Source organism: Camellia sinensis, chromosome 13 (assembly GCF_055761805.1).
Source record: "Camellia sinensis isolate YWXY chromosome 13, ASM5576180v1, whole genome shotgun sequence".
Taxonomy (NCBI): domain Eukaryota; kingdom Viridiplantae; phylum Streptophyta; class Magnoliopsida; order Ericales; family Theaceae; genus Camellia; species Camellia sinensis.
In genome coordinates this window covers 55058927-55072853 of record NC_138973.1, presented here as the reverse complement: position 1 = coordinate 55072853, position 13927 = coordinate 55058927, and the positions used below count along the sequence as shown (strand labels likewise).

Here is a 13927-nt window from a genome sequence, read left to right as displayed (position 1 = left end):
CTTCACCTCCTCCTAAATAAGCAATCAAAACCCTTTAATTTATACATGAAATGAGTTGTCAAAACCCATAATTAAATGAGCAATCAAATTTAACATATCGTTGGCATTGACACTACTAAACCAAATCAAAACGCACCCATTTATTATTTAATAATTCTTATATAACTCATGGCAATAAATTTAATTTTAGTATTTAAGATTATAAATTTTAAGGTTTGTAACGTGTGTTTTTATTTCCATGAATAGTGTGTGATTTAATTGGATGAATTAAATTTTGAATTAAATTTATTTTTTGGAGTTATAAAATTTGTGTAACTTGCCTATATTTATTTACATGGTTATTGTGAATTAAAATCTTATATAATTTATGGCAATTAATTTTTAATTTAATAGTTATAATTGTAAGTTTTGTAATTTATTTAGGAGTTATAAGGCTTTATAACTTGTATAGTATCTTAATTCGTTATTTATGATTTGCTAGAAGGTTAAATAATAGTTATGGCAATTAAATTAATTTTTAATTTAATAGTTATAATTGTAAGTTTTGTAATTTATTTAGGAGTTATAAGGCTTTATAACTTGTATAGTATCTTAATTCATTATTTATGATTTGCTAGAAGGTTAAATAATATTTGATTGTATGTACAATTTTTTTAGATTAGTTGCGTTGTATTATGTCGTCGTTTGCTATTACTTTGTAGGCATACCTAAGCGTGAGAAGGAATTTTATGGACTACTTATAATCCTCAATTGGATTGGTTTATTTTTCCTTTATATTTGAAGAATTTTTCTTGAGATTTATTTGGTTTGTTTACCAAGTTTGTAAAAGCAAGTTTTATTTGCTCATATTGTTATCAATTGTTTTACATTGCTTGTAAAAGTTTTGGACCTTGGTTTGTTTTAACCTAGTTCATCCCTTGGAAATTTAATTTTAAAAATTGTTTCTCACGGACTATGAGTCAACATGCTCTTGAAAGTTTTGTCAAAAGGTTAACTGGGTTTTAAGTGGGACCGTTGTGACCCCTCCAGTCTTCCTGGGAACATTCTTGACCATGTTCGATTCTAGGTTTAGTGGTGAGACTAATTTTGAATTAACTTTTCAATTATGGGATTTTCTAGTGTTAAGTTTAATTTCTAAAAAAACACAGAACGTGATATTCTGGTGTAATTTTTCGAAATGGCAACTGTCACTGATGCTGCTGCTACTGCTACTGCTAACGTTGGTGGGGATTTGAACCGTGGGGGCAACTGGTTGCCAATCCCTATTGCTGTGACCTCTGTGGTCAACCTTGGTGTTACTCCTGCTGTTCCGGGAGGACCGCTCAGTCATCATGAGCGCCCAGAGAAATTTGCTGGGGTGAACTTCAAGAGATGGTAGCAAAAGATGTTGTTCTACTTGACCACGTTAAACCTTGCAAAGGTTTTAAGCGAGGATCCTCCAGCTGTGGCAGAGAATGAGCCAAACAGGCAGAAAGTCATGGCGCTTGACACATGGAAGCAGACAGACTATCTCTGCCAGAACTATGTGTTCAACAGCTTGGCAGACTCATTATACAGTGTGTTTTGTGCCAAGGGCTCAGCAAAGGAGTTATGGGAATCTCTAGACAAGAAATACAGGACTGAGGACGCCGGGGCAAAGAAATTTGTAGTTTGCCGGTTCTTGGACTTTAAGATGATCGATTCAAAACCTGTGATAAGCCAAGTCCAGGAGTTCCAAGTGATCTTGCATGAAATTCATGCTGAGGGGATGCCTTTGAATGAGTCATTCCAAGTTGCTGTGATCATTGAGAAACTTCCCAATGGTTAGAAGGACTTCAAAAACTACTTGAAGCACAAGCGCAAGGAAATGTCAGTTGAAGAGCTGGTTGTTCGACTCCGAATTGAGGAGGATAATAGAAAGAAATGAGGGAGTACCTCCTTAGTGAAGGCCAATGTCATTGAGCATGGAAAATCTTCTGGGGTGAGGAATAAGCCTCATGTGAATAAAGGCTCAAAGTTGGGGCCAAAGGGTGGTGTCGCAAAGAAGCCGCCATACAAGCCACAAGAACCAGGTTATCGGTTCTTAGGGCAGTGCTATAACTGTGGTAGCAAGGGGCATCGGGCTAGTGACTGCCGCAAGTAGAAGAAGCCATACAGGACCAAACCTCGTGCTCATATAGCAGATATACAAAAGCACTCCCATGAGGAGGATTATATGCACTTGTCTATAGCGATCCCGGGTTTACCCTTGTTATACAGTGATCCGGACATGTGTCCGTGGATGATAGTAGTTGATTATTACCTGGTGTACATCCTTTCTTACTTTGTATTTGAGTTATGGGATGTGTTGGGCAGGTTTGGTACAGGTTGGCTGAGTTTAGAAACCAAAACTAGTTGCCCAGATTTTGACCTGTCCGCTCAAGCGGGGGTTTTGGCGCTCAAGCGGGAATTGCACCCATCCAGTATTCCCTGTGCAGTGTTGGACGCTCGAGCGGGGTTGTGTGAGTGCCGCTCGAGCGGGGAGTTGGAAGCTCGAGCGGAGACCTGGTTCTGTAAAAGTTCTGGGAGTGTGCATCCGCCGCTCGAGCGGGATGGTTGACGCTCGAGCGGGAGTCTGTGAGTGACGCTCGAGCGGGGTGTTTGAGGCTCTAGCGGGGCGACTGGGTTTAAGTTCCGTGTTTTGACTTTTCAAATCACTCTTTCACTTTCTCTTCTCTCTCCTACTTTTCCAAAAACACCATTGTTGAGCCTCTCACTCTAGAACTCTACCTTCTCTCTAGGTTTTGATCTAGTAGGAGTGATTTGCTCATATTTGGCCTTTACAAAAAAGTTGTTGATCGTCGAGGGCTACATTTTAATCAGAAAATTTCGGGATTTGGAGCACGTTGGGTTTTGTCATCTTCTCTCTTGGGGCTTCGGATTTGAAGTAGGGATATCCTACTCCTCTCTATGGATTTTGTCTTTAAATTTTAGTATTTTGAGATGTTAGGGTTGGTTTGGTAATTTTGTGAAAGTTTGGGGCTTTTGTGTTATTTTACAAAAGTTGGGGTTTTATTTATAATAAACCTAGATGCATGTTTGGCATAGAGAAATGGAATAAATGTTGAATCATTGATGAAAATGGGACCTAAGGGTTGAAATGGTAATTATGGAAAATGACCTAATTACACTATTTGATTAATTGGGATAATTAATGGTGAGAAATGAGGAAATGAGATGGAATTGTTGAGATTGGGAATGCATGGGGTTAAAGGGTGTAGTTGAATTATTTATCACTCACCGAAATGAAATGTTGATTGAATATCCATTGTGCATTTATTTTCTGTTTAGAAATAACTGCTTTGGGCTATCGGTGGAGGATAGTTGTTATTGTTGTAGACAATGCATGATGATTAGGCAAATGAAAACTAATCAATGGAATGTGTCATGGAATTTGACGGTTGATAGAATACATTAACTGTATGTATTGAGTGATTGTATATAGAACCAATGTGTTTGTATACGTTATGTGTAGAGGAGGAGATGGGGGATGTACTCCGCGGTTTAGGGGAAGATGGGGGATGTACCTCTAAACCGGATAGTATTGGGAGAAGATAGAGGATGAACTCCGTAGATACAGCTCATATGCTTGTCTAGAGAAGTGAAGATAGAGCTCATATGCTTATCTTTGTGAAGTGTAGATACAGCTTATATGCTTATCTGTGAATGTGGGATATAGTTGTTATACATATCTGTCGAGATTGTGGATATAGCTTATATGCTTATCTGTGAATGAGGGATATAGTTTTTATACATTTCTGTTGAGATGATGATAGAGCTAATATGCTTATCTGTTGAAAAAGGGAAAATGAAAAGTAACTTGGACTCATAAGTCGTATGGCATAAAATGTGATTTATGTGGATGTATCTGTGTTGGCCATCTATCAATTGCTAATCTTTTAGTCATTGTTCATGGTTGGTTTAGTGTGTTTCTACTGGGCTGTGGCTCACCCTATATGGGAATATCATTTTCAGGTACAGGTAGCATGCCACCTCCAAGGTCATAGCTTGGGAGGCTAGAAGCGGGCAGATTTTTGTTATTTAAGTTCCTCTTGACGTATTACATGTAAATTCAAGCCAAGGGCTTAATGTGTAAACGAGTTAGTATTCTTTTGTTGTAACCAAGTGTTAACTTGGAAAGCTGTAAGCCTTTAGGGCATTTGCTTTTGTCGTTAACATGTAATACTTTTTGTAATGAAACTCTGATAAATGAAAAAATGTGGAACTTTTACATATCAATGCATGTCTTTATTGATGGGTTTAATGTTGTTATTCTGAGGGCGTTACATGTCTGTCGTTGTCTCTGAGGTAAATCTGGTGGGTTCAAACTCAAGAGAATGGTGGATTGATACTGGGGCTACACGCCACATCTGCTCCGAAAAGAAGCTGTTTACAACTTTCGAGCCGGTTACAAACGGTGAAAAGTTGTTTATGGGAAACTCTGCTACCTCGATTGTTGAGGGGAAAGGAAAGGTGGTCCTGAAGTTGACGTCAGGAAAGGAGCTGACCTTGAACGAAGTCCTGTATGTTCCGGACATTCGTAAGAATCTTGTCTCAGGGTCTCTTCTCAGCAAACATGGTTTTCGCATTGTTTTTGAGTTCGACAAGGTCGTTTTGACCAAGATCGGAGTATATGTGGGTAAGGGTTATATGTTGGGGGGTATGTTTAAACTCAATGTAATAACTGTTATCCCAAAGATGAATAAAGATGCATGTTCTTCTGCTTACATGCTTGAGTTTTCCAATTTGTGGCATGGTAGACTAGGACATGTGAACTTTGAATCTTTACGTAGATTAATCAAATTAGATCACATACCATCTTTTAAGATTAATCCAAAACACAAGTGTGAGACTTGTGTTGAAGCGAAGTTGACAAGATCTTCATTTCATTCTATTAAAAGAAGTTCAGAGCCATTGGACTTAGTGCATAGTGATGTGTGTGACTTAAAGTTTATACAATCACGTGGTGGCAATAAATACTTCATCACTTTTGTTGATGATTGCATTAAGTATTGTTATGTCTATTTGCTCAAAAGCAAAAATGAGGCAATTGGCGAGTTTATTCTTTATAAGAATGAAGTTGAGAATCAAGTAGGCTGCAAGATTAAGGCTTTAAGAAGTGATCGTGGTGGTGAGTATGAATCACCATTTATTGAGATTTGTGCTCAATCCGGGATTATCCACCAAACCACGGCGCCTTATTCTCCTCAGTCAAATGGGGTTGCCGAGCGGAAGAATAGGACGTTAAAGGAGATGACAAATGCAATGTTAATCAGTTCTGGATTGCCACAGAACATGTGGGGGGAAGCAATTCTCTCCGCGAATTATATTTTGAATAAAGTACCCCAAAAGAAGGTGGACAAAACCCCGTATGAGTTATGAAAAGGTGTTAAGCCTTCTTATAAATTCTTACGAATGTGGGGGTGTCTTGTAAAAGTGGCGGTGCCTACACCCAAGCGGGTTCGGATAGGACTGAAATCAGTGGATTGTATATTCATTGGATATGCACATAATAGCGGTGCATATTGATTTCTGGTGTTTAAATCTGCTATTCCAGATACACACAAGAATACTATCATGGAATCAAGAAATGCATCTTTCTTTGAAAATGTATTTTCGTGTCGTCTCCAAAAAGGGATTCAGAGTTCCATGAAAGAGGTTGAAGGTGACAATGATCACATAGCTAATCAAACAAATGATCACTTGCTTGATCAAGCTGAAGATGTAGATGAGCTAAGAAGGAGTAAGAGGGCTAGGACTGCAAAGTCCTTTGGTCCGGATTTTTTTACTTATATGTTAGAGGGAGAACCTCGAACTTTCCATGAAGCTGTGACTTCACCTGAAAGTCTTTTGTGGAAAGAAGCCATTAAGAGTGAGATTGACTCCATCTTGAAGAATCATACTTGGGAGTTGGTTGATCTACCCCCAGGCAGTAAGGCCTTGGGGAGTAAGTGGATCTTTAAAAGAAAAATGAAAGCTGATGGGTCAATTGATAAGTATAAAGCTAGACTCGTTATCAAAGGATACAGTCAGAGAGAAGACCTGGATTACTTTGATACGTATTCACTAGTGACAAAGATTACATCCATTCGCATGGTGATTGCGATAGCAGCGCTACGTGGTCTGGAGATACATCAGATGAATGTAAAGACAGCTTTCTTAAATGGAGATTTGAATGAAGAAATCTACATGGAGCAACCCGAGGGATTTTCAACTCCAGGACAAGGTAAGAAAGTGTGTAAGCTTGTCAAATCATTGTATGGTTTGAAGCAAGCTCCTAAGCAATGGCATGATAAGTTTGATGACACTATGTTGTCAAATGGATTTAGAATCAATGAGTGTGACAAATGCGTATATGTTAAAGACACTGATAGGGGTTATGTCATTTTGTGTCTATACGTTGATGACTTACTCATTGTTAGTAGTAATGATGAGATGATTAAAACTACCAAGAGATTGTTAAACTCTAAGTTTGACATGAAAGATATGGGCCTTGCCGTTGTTATTCTAGGTATTAAGATTACCAGAACATCTAGTAGAATTGTACTTTCTCAGTCTCACTGTGTTGAGAAGATACTTGAGGAATTTAGTAAATCAGATACAAGTGTGTCTAGGACACCAGTAGACGTCAGTCTGCATTTGACCAAGAATAATGATGAGAGTGTCTCTCAGTTAGAATATTCTAGGGTCATTGGCAGTTTGATGTATCTGATGAGCTGTACACGACCGGATATAGCCTACTCTGTTAGCAGGCTTAGTAGATACACGAGTAATCCGAATGCTACTCATTGGAGGGGCATTATGCAGGTGTTAGGTTATCTACGCTACACCCGGGATTATGGGCTGCATTATTGCCGATACCCAACAGTACTAGAATGGTATAGTGACGCTAATTGGATATCTGATATAAAAGACTCCAAATCCACAAGTGGTTATGTGTTTACCCTCGGAGGGGCAGCCGTGTCTTGGAAATCTTCCAAGCAAGCGTGTATATCGAGATCAACGATGGAATCTGAGCTTATTGCTTTAGATAAAGCAACTGAAGAAGCTGAATGGCTTCGTCAGTTCATTGAGGATATTCCACATTGGTCCAGACCTATGCCAGTTATTTATATTCATTGTGACAGCCAATCAGCGATTAGATGGTACAGAGCAATATGTATAATGGAAAGTCTAGACATATTCGTCGTAGGCATAATTCCATACGACAACTACTCTCGAACGGAGTTATCACTTTAGACTATGTAAAGTCTCAGGACAACATTGGGGATCCGCTAACCAAAGGGTTAAATCGAGTGTTAGTCGAAACGTCATCAAAAGGAATAGGGTTGAGGCCTTTGGAAGTTACCAGAATGGAAACCCAACCTAGTTGACTGGAGATCCCAAGATCTAGGTTCAATGGGACAACCTAATTGCGTGTAACGGTGGTATGTCACTGAGGAGGTTAAACCTCCAACCATTCCTTCTATCAGTGATACCTGCAAGTGTAGAGGTTAAGTTGAGCATTTAATAACTCTAGTGTGTTAAGCTGTTGAGCTGAGTATAGCAGGATACTTAAGTAGAGTCACCTATGTGAGTGTGAAGTGGGGCCGCTTCTAGAAGAATTGAGCAGGCCAAGATTCTTTGAAACCACTCGCTGAACCAGGCTAGTGCCCAGGGCCATACAGGGCACACCAGTGAGAACAGAATAGTGGTAGGAGTAATTTCCGTGTGAGATCTATTGTCCCAGTTTACATAAACGGCAGAGCAGTTCAAGATGTCATATTCACTTATCAGCCAGTAAACTCGATAGGTTTTCACTGAGAGAGGTTCAAAGCCAAAAGATACCTTCTCTAATGTTAGGGTTAGTCCGTTATACTCTCTCTCCGAGTCATTATTGTTGAACGATGTCCGTTTGTTGAGTCATTCTGTCAATTTTTATTCATGTAGGGGATTGTTGGAAAAAGTGGATTTTTGGTGATTTTAATTAAATATTAAAATGGGTCCCAACCATTTATTGTGTTGGGTCCAAGTGGGTCTAAATACTTTGCAATGAGATCTTTACACCACAAATAGAATGGCCAAAAACCATTGAGATTTGAATGAAAAATTGCCTCATGAAGTTAGCTTCATGAAAGAGGTAATGGGGTTTGTAACTTCTGCCTTTATTACAGAGTTTAATAGAGCATTAATGGGGTTTGTAACTCCTGTATTAATGGGGTTTGTAGCTCCTGCCTTTATTGCAGAGGTCAATGGTGCATTAGTGACCAGCCATATAGGCTGGAGGCTTCTCCTCTCTCCCCTATACATGTATAAATTGAGACCCTCCTGTCAAGTCTCAAACACAGAAATTGTTTTCTTTCATTCTTTAGTCAGTTTGCTAGAAATTTCTACAGTGAGAGAGTGCTGGCACAGTTTTTGTTCGTTAAGCTAGACAGAACGTGCTTCTGCCGTAGCTGGGTTTTGATCATCGTATCCTGGGAGACAGACACCGGAATTCCTCAAGCACTCAATCCGTGAGGCGGCAAAAATCTGTTTTAAGGAAACTACTTCCGTGCAGGCTTCGGTTTGATTTCTCTACCATTTCGTTGTATCATGTATTTCTGTTTAATCTAGTCGTAATGTCCAACATATGTTCTTGTTTTAATTTATGTTATCATGAATCTATGTATTTAAATTCACAAAATAGACAACAATTCTTCCTCAGAAGATAGTGTTGGCTGGCTATAAAAAAAGGAAGAGTAAAATATAAATGAAACAAGGTTATTATGTATCACAAAATAAATTTCATAATTTATTTTAAGTAAGAAGGGAAATCTTTCCACCGTAATTGCCTCATTCACCCAGTTTAGGATTTTGTTAGTACGAATAATTTGAAAATCATAAAAGAAAAAAAAAAAAAAGAGGTAGTGAGACTACCTAATCATAAACTATTAAGCAATGAACCATATGCTAACAAAATCCCACACTTCCTATCCAACTATTACTAATATTAGTAACCACTGTCTCAACAATGCCATTCATGCCCTCTTTTTTAAGTCCAGCAAAAATTGATCACACCAACAGCTCAAAACAACCAAATCAGCGAAACGACCAGCAATTATCAAACACGATTAACCATTGGGAGTTTTCTGAATTAGCTAACCTTCCGATGCAAGAACATTCTTCAAGACAATCATCTCCCCATCAATCAAGCAAGATCAACTAATTCTCCTAACCCTCACTATGAATCTTTAACATCTTCAAAAAAAGAATTTGGTATCTCCTGAGGAGAGGACAATGTTGAGATGCATTTGAACTGTTCCAAGGAAGTCATTAAATTTCAATCAGATAGCCATTTTTAAAGATGACCATTCACTACAATGCCAATAACAAGTTCAAAAACATGTATATACCTCATGCTGGTTGTATTTATTTCTTGTTGCAACCAAAGAGCCTCCCCTTTTACTTAATTGCAAATCATGTATGATAAGAACACATTCCTTTAGGTCAGCGGGTTTGTAGCTAGAAAAATCTTGCAGGGCCGAACTCTGAGACTTGAAGTATTCAAAAGTAGGCTCTTACCCAAGGATGTAACTTTAGTTGGATTGTAAACCGTGAAAGAAATACTATAGATGTAGCCACCAAAGCAGGCAAGAGTATCACACAGTCATTCTCCAACAAGCTTAACTCTGCTAGGTAATAACCCAAGAACTCCAACTTCAAATTGGGAATCTGCATAAGAACAAGAACATTAATAAGTACCCAACAAGTCAATAACAAAAATCAGCAAGCAAAATAGGCAACACGTGCACACACGCATACACACAATAGAGAGAGTTGAGCTTACTTGGTAATCTTCTAGAGCAACAACAGTGACTTTTCTGCACAAAAAAAAAAATTTAAAATTAAAAAATTAAAAAATCAACAAGCAAGAAAGCAACATTAATTAGGCAATTGAATCAGAAGATCACCGATGAGAAGAAAATTGTATGTTGACAATGCAGTAATACCCTAAAAATGTCATAATTGTAGGACTGCCCACTTGAAACTTGATATGTTCGAGTATGTCAGCCTCCATTTTTGCCACCTCTTTCTTTGTGTATGCGTTGTCGGTTAGGTAACAAAATTCATCCACGGGTGGATGGTTGATCTTCTCATACTTTCTGCTCATCAAGATTGAACAAGGAAATTTAAGAACCAATCATCCAAATTGATTATGTTTACAAAAACATCAAGTAGTTTAAGAGGTCAGAGAGCTTATGATGCGATGAGTATTGAAGAAACACCAAGCAACTGGAGTTTCAACCTATTGAGATCATTCGTTGACAGAAATCTATCACTCTAAGAGATAGATAGATGCAGAGTATCAGAGTGAAGCTCGTATTCCTCTGCAACCTCCACCAACCAATCCACCAAAATTGCCCTCACGTTTGGGCTCACATCCTTCTGGGCCATCTCAATGTAATCTGGCAATGGTCTCCTCTTCGCCTCCTCCTAAATAAGTAATCAAAACCCTTTAATTTATACATGAAATGAGTTGTCAAAACCCATAATTAAATGAGCAATCAAATTTAACATATTGTTGGCATTGACACTACTAAACCAAAACAATACGCACCCGTTTACAATAAAAGCAAAACGAGATTTCCGATTTCGAATCAATGTCCTGATAATACTTGTATATCTCAGATACATTTGCACCGCAGATTTGGGGATCTTCCATTTCGAATCTATGTCCGGATATATCTCAAATACATTAGCAGCACAGATTTGGGGATCTTCCATTTCGAATCCATGTCTTGATACTTGTGTATCTCGGATACATTAGTAATTGCATTAAACGTTGGATCACCTGGGCAGATTGTGATGTGGTTAATCGAAAATATAATTTGGAATTTTGATTTGAATTAAAATCAAATATTTTTATGAATGATTTTATTAATTAGAGATTGATTTCATCAAATTTAATTTGTAAGAAAATTTTAAAATTTTATTATAGACTCGCTATTTTTTACTAGGATGGGAATTATTTTAAATTTAAATTTGAGCTTAAAATTTTTTTATGAACCTGCGAGTTGATAAAGCGTCAAAAAATCATTACAAATCCAATTGATATTTCCAAAGAGAGGCTTTTTTTTTTTTTATGTATATTTTTTTCGAGAGACGATGTGAGGTGAGTTCTTAATTATTTTAAAACAATTTTGATTGTGGCAAAATTTGGATGTCCATTATGCGAAGTTTGGATTGTATTGTATAATGAGTCAATCATTTTAAAATGGGCAACGTGTGTATATCACCATTAATTAATTTGGATTGTATTGTATAATGAGTCAATATATATCACCATTAATTAATTGAGTCAATATCACCATTAAATAAAAAAAAAATGGTGATATCACCATTAAATGGGAATTGTATTGTATTGTATTGTATAATGTGTCAATATCACCATTAAATAAAAAAAAATTAAAAAAAAATTACTTAACTTTTCTTTTGTTTTTTTTTGTCAAGTTAATATATTTGTTAATATACCAAACATTATTAATCACGAAACACGATTTTATGTTAAATTAACAGAAGGATTGATATTATATGTTTACCCATTCTAGTAAAGCAAGAATTATGCGAGTCATATGTGGAGTTTTGGAAAAATAAAACAAAATAAAGCATTACATAGCTACATTTTTATGTTTTACATTCCTTTTTTCTTTTTTTTTTTTTGGTTCAACGAAAAGATGTTTCACGTTCCTTTAAAATATAAGGTTGGTATATATCCTAAGCTACTTGAAAGGTCCCAAATAAAGTTGAATAAACTTTTGTCTCCAACTCATCAATGTTTGTATTGTTTTGTCTCATCTTTTTGTAATGGTGCGGCGGATTTCATGATGACTAGGGTTTCCTTTTGCCACCATTACAATTACCCACTGTTTAAAGCAAGATAGAGGGCCCTCATGCATTTGTAATGTTATATATTTAAAATAGTATATTTATGAATTAAAATTATTTTAAGTATAATTTATATTACACTAATTTTGAATTTATAATATTTATTTTATTTTGAAATAAATTTTATGAATCTAATAATAATATAATATAATATAGGATAAATTACAAATACACCTCCTGAGGTTTGTTCAAAATACGAATTGCCCTCTGTAGTTTGAAAAATTACAAATACCTCCTGTCAGAATTTTTTATTTAACAGAATTAATTGACAAAGTAAAATTTCTAACTGTTCACTTATACAATAATAAAATTATCTGAATTATTAATTAAAATAAAATTTTAACATTATTAAAAATTATTAATTAACTTGATGATTTATTAATAAAAGAACATATTTGTTATGAAATTAGAAACCATAGGAGGCATAATGTAATTTTTACAATGACAAGGGATAATTTTTAATTTAAGTAAATCTCAGAAAGTATGTTTGTAATTTACCCTATAATTTACTAGTGTGAGATTGTAATCAAAACTATACCCAGGAATATGTCTAGTGGTGATATATGTATCTAATAAATTTGTAATGTTATATATTTAAAAAGGGTATGTACACAAGTCTTACTTTATGAATTTATATTTCATTAGATTAATGCTTGAGGCCTCGAATTCGAGGCCTCGAAATTCAATTTTTTTTTTTTTTTGCTGTGTGTTTGTTTTTTTTTTAAATTTTTTTTTTTCTATCTTTTATTTTCCTTTCTTTTTTGCAAAGGTGGTTATATATATTAGACATTTCGCACTAACTCAGCCTGTATGATTTGATAAAGTCCAACCTAATTCACTTACCTTATCAAACTATACAGGCTGAGTTTTTTTTTTTTTCTTCTATTTGTTGGGCTATGTTGGTTTGGTTTTTTTTTTTTTTTTTTAAAGGTGTGTTAGGTTTTATTTCTTAGCAATCCCGTTTGACAAAACTCCTTTGAGTTGTAATTTTATTCGCATTTATATTTCAGTGAGGCTATGAGTTGTTAGAGGCGAATCCAACCCGAATCGTGCTTTGCAGAGAAGTTTGTGATGTCAATGTATACAAGTTTGCCACTTCGCTGATTATTACGGGAGTCGAGCTGCCCGGTCAGCTCGCGGCCCGAAGCAAAATGCAAAAATGCATTCAAAGTTGCCTGTCCGATCATGTTATATTTTTCCAGTTTTTCCAGTTTTGGCTTTCCCACTCGAGCGGGGAAAAGGGCGCTCGAGCGGGGTTTACAAGCTCATAGTATCTCTGCTATGCCTGAAAAAGTACTGGATGGTGTGATTCGACGCTCAAGCGTCAAAACCGACGCTCGAGCGTGGAGCCTGTATGAAATCACAGAATTTGAAGTCTCCGCTCGAGCGGGAAGACCCACGCTCGAGCGGACCGTGCGATCCCAGATTTCCAGATTTGTTAAGGAGTTGGTTTTCTTCTGAAACTAGGATTGCTTTGGTTTTCTATAAATAGTTGGTTTTCTCCCAACACTAAAAAAACTTCTCCAGATCTTATTTTTGGATCTTAAGGTTTATATCTGGAGATATTTTGCTAGTTTCTTTGATGTTTTTATTGAGTATTCAACTCATGGTTTAAAGAGAGTACATCAAAGGTTTGGTTTGTTATACACAAAAGAGAGAGTTGTTCTTCGGTGGAGTCTGAAGAATTCGAGCCTGAAGCTTCGGTGGATCCTGGAGTGGCTCTTTGGAAAGACAATTCCGAGGTGAAGATGGGGTTGGAAGAGGCACATAGAGGTTGGTTCAATTAGGCGTTGTGGATTCGTTAGGTAATTGAGAGTATACCTGTGTAATTCCTTTAAATCTTCTTAGTGGATTGTTCTTGTGGCTGTTGCCCGTGATTTTTTGATCACAGTTGGAGGTGTCCAATTGTGATTTTTCTACGTAAAATCGTTGTGTCTCTTTGTCTTGATTGTTTGATTGGGATTGTTATATTCTGCTTTAAATTGATACATAATCACAAATC

At 36.6% G+C, this 13927-nt stretch overlaps 1 long non-coding RNA gene across 1 annotated transcript; it reads right to left on the bottom strand.

Annotated features, from left to right (window-relative positions):
- Positions 1 to 8705: 8705 nt before the first annotated feature.
- Positions 8706 to 10762, bottom strand: LOC114279834 (uncharacterized). Its single transcript, XR_014347975.1, has 3 exons — positions 9562 to 10762; positions 9393 to 9527; positions 8706 to 9295 (listed from the first exon to the last, which is right to left on the bottom strand). It is a non-coding gene; the product is annotated as an uncharacterized LOC114279834 (long non-coding RNA).
- Positions 10763 to 13927: the final 3165 nt, after the last annotated feature.